Source organism: Lipotes vexillifer, unplaced genomic scaffold (genome assembly GCF_000442215.2).
Source record: "Lipotes vexillifer unplaced genomic scaffold, Lipotes_vexillifer_v1.1 scaffold393, whole genome shotgun sequence".
Classification (NCBI taxonomy): Eukaryota; Metazoa; Chordata; class Mammalia; order Artiodactyla; family Lipotidae; genus Lipotes; species Lipotes vexillifer.
In genome coordinates this window covers 2,918,827-2,922,133 of record NW_006774564.1, presented here as the reverse complement: position 1 = coordinate 2,922,133, position 3,307 = coordinate 2,918,827, and the positions used below count along the sequence as shown (strand labels likewise).

The 3,307-nt window shown below is 34.7% G+C and overlaps 1 protein-coding gene across 1 annotated transcript in view; it reads left to right on the top strand.

The window, feature by feature from the left end:
* Positions 1-1,654, top strand: part of PRPF38B (pre-mRNA processing factor 38B) — a 9,184-nt gene extending 7,530 nt beyond the window's left edge. The window contains exon 6 of the mRNA XM_007449338.1: positions 1-1,654. This exon is cut by the window's left edge and continues 998 nt beyond it. The gene's annotated coding sequence lies outside the window, so the exon portion shown is untranslated.
* Positions 1,655-3,307: the final 1,653 nt, after the last annotated feature.

The window sequence follows — 3,307 nt, the reverse complement described above, 5'->3', positions numbered from 1 at the left end:
TGTAGGGAAGTGCCTTTGTAATCCCATTTATTGCATTGATGTTTTCACCCGACTGTTGAGTTTGATACATGATGCACAGATTGTTCTTGCATTTTATTGTTTGTTTTTGAGATGTACAGTCTGTACATATGTCCTGAAAATGTTTTAATTCTGTTGGCATGGTTGCCATGTTGGTTAAATTTGTATAAGGCAATAAAATGCCACTAATTCTATTTTTGTTTTGTAGGTGTGGGATTATGGTTTGTGTACTGAAGTTAGCATGACTGTGCTTTTCGTAATAGAATGCTAAAAACTATGAAAATGGATCTTGGATGTCTATTATAGGAGAATTTCATGCTTTCAGTGTACATGAAGGCAGCAGTTGTAGGATTAACATTCTTGTCCACTGTATATTATCTTGGAAGGCTCTTGTTAATATGTTAAACCTAATATTCTCCACAATTAACTAGAGAGAATTTAGGAGAAGTTAGTTTCTGATGCAGAGTTTTCAATTAGGCTGTGATTTGATCAAAAGTCCTTTTAGCATTCTACCTCAAAGGGACACTATTAGTATGCCTAAAATTTATTCACTTAGTTTTCCTTTTTTATTTGAAAAAATACATGACATGTAATCTTTTTCTTGAATTTTTCAGAGTTTAAAGTACTATATAAAAGGAGAAATTAATGTTTAAAGCCTAGCATTCTTGCAGCAACCCTATACTAACGTGAAATTGGGAGAGGGTGGGGCAGATGAGTAGAGAAATAGATGTAAGCCTCAAGCTTCCAAAGCATTTTTATAAATGGAAAATACTTAAATTATGAAACAGCTTGATATAGTGTCCTTTTTTTAAATTCAAAACTTTTTTTTATTGATAATGAAGATTGCTGTTTGAGTTTTTAAACTTAATCTAGAACAGAGAAGTATTAAAAGTAATGCTATGCTGCATTATTTAAGATAATCAGCAAATTATTTGATAGATTGTTCTTATGACTTGTATTCTGATTACAGAGAAGGATCATGAGTGTGGAATAAATACTGGATTAAATCCTTTATCCTGGGTGTCGGCTTTCCCCCATTTGTTAACATTTATAAGGTATTTTTACTGTGGAAATAGAATGTTAGTAGAGTCACACTTTGTGTAGAGGGATATCTTAGCGCCCAGATGACAAGTGAATTTTAAATGTGTAGATAGAATTGGATGTATGTGATAGCCAGTAATCCTTACAGTTCTTAATGGCAGTTCCCTTTGTCCTTGGGTGTTATGTGTGTCACTAGGTTGTTCCTTGGATTGGATGATTACTTAGTTTCATATCAGAGGTCCTTATTGAGGGACTTTGCACTTGGATTACATATTAGAATAATTTAAAATTTGGACTTGAAGGAACTTTTAAAAGATAACTCGTCCATTTCTTTTTAGAACAGAGAAATAGAGGTCCAAAGTGATTTGTTCAGTCATTGCTAGGACTAAAAGTGAGTCTTCCTCGCAGTGTATACCATAATGACATTTTTTTTTTATCTCACTGTTCATATTGTCCAACTGATGGGCACCCAGAAGCCACCTTGCAAAAAGTGTTAAATGGAACAAAGGAGTACATTTGGAAAAGTCCTTCATATGTGGGCTTAACATTTGTACCTACCTAACTCCAGAAAAATCTCATTAAATGAAGGAATTCTATGAAAATGCTATGTTTTTTCTTTTAAGAGTAGAATATTCAGTCATCTTCTAAATAGCATCAAGCGAATTAACACTGCACATGTAGAAATTAGAAACTGTTCCTGAGTGATGAAAGCCAATAGATTTATCTTTGAAAATTTTAGCATACCTAAATGGATGGTGCTACTCCTTTGAATATAGTTCTACCTGAAATATAATTGAGTGGTGTGTTTTGGTAAAAAGTGGAAACTATTTTAAATAGAAGCGAAAATATCACACAGCATTTGATTTCCTATGATTTTTTTTTTAAGTTTGCTTTTGAGGAGCATTTTGGTATATAGAACATGTAAATACTACTACTTAATGCCGGATATATGCATGACTTAATTTGGAGAGTAGCTTTCTAAAAGACTGCAAAAACAAGTGGCTCTGAAAGGTGTCTCAGGATTGTTTCGTGCAATCTGAGAAAACTTAAAAAGCTTTTGATAGTTTAACTAGCAGCCTCCATCCAGTTTTCTCAACTTATTAAAATGATTTCACCTTTCCATGTATCAGTATGTTTCATCTGTGTTCTAATGTTCAATTTGCAATTAAATCCTATACATGAGCTAGTATATTATCAGTCTTGAGATTTAAATACAAAATTTGCATTTTAATACTCCCCAATTTATAATCTATTAGTTGGATTTAGTTCTTCTAAGGTAGTGGTTCTTAACCTGAGTTATAGGCCCCTATTTAGGAATCTAATGAAAGCTACAGATTTTTCAATCTGTGATTAGGTATTTTGTAGTTAGGAATAAACAGCAAATTTGGGACCTGAGAGTGTCCCAAAGGCAATAGCTACTGGGGTGTTTTTTACTTGAAAGACAAAGTGGGAGGGAAAAAAAGCTAATGGCATTCACTTAATTCCCTTCCCCCTGAAAGTTATTCTTTATGAATAGAAGTAGTTTTTGATTTGAACAGTTGGAGATGAGGCCCAGACACTGGCAGTTTATAAGTTTTTCAGCTGATTTCCAGTGTGCAGCCTCGATATAAACACTGACTAGTTGGTCAGTTCTCATTGATTATATTGTTCAGCTGGTGGACTTTAAGTTGGTTCTGGTCCTGATCTGATTCTATCATCTTGTTAATGGATTCAGCCTTGAATGGCTAGCCCAATGACAGCATCTAAGGTAGAGCTGAAATTATAGGGAAGGAACACTTCCTGATAGTCTCTGAAATTCATCATATCCTGTGAGATCTCCTTGAACCCTGCAAATAGTTCTAAAGTGGCATTTTTCACTTTAGGATCATCGGCCATCAACATTTGTCAACTGTAGGACACATGACAGCATGAATACAATCAACTGGAAATCTTTACCATTGTAGCTGACTTGAAATCCATTCTGTTTCTCAGAGCATTGATAGTTGAATTTCTATTACATAATCATGATCCATAATGTATTGCACAGGTAAAATGTATTCAGGTTTGGGGGGGGGGGGGGTTTTTTCAGCCTCCTGGAAATGGGGGGGGGGGGTGTCTTTTCAGCCTACTGGAAAAATGAGTTATACTTGTTCAAGATAAACAGCTGACCTTTTTTGCATTTCATGTAACATATAAGCCATGACGTTTTATTACAAGAATCAGGAAAAGTAGGGAATTCCCTGGCAATCCAGCGGTTAGGACTCCTTGC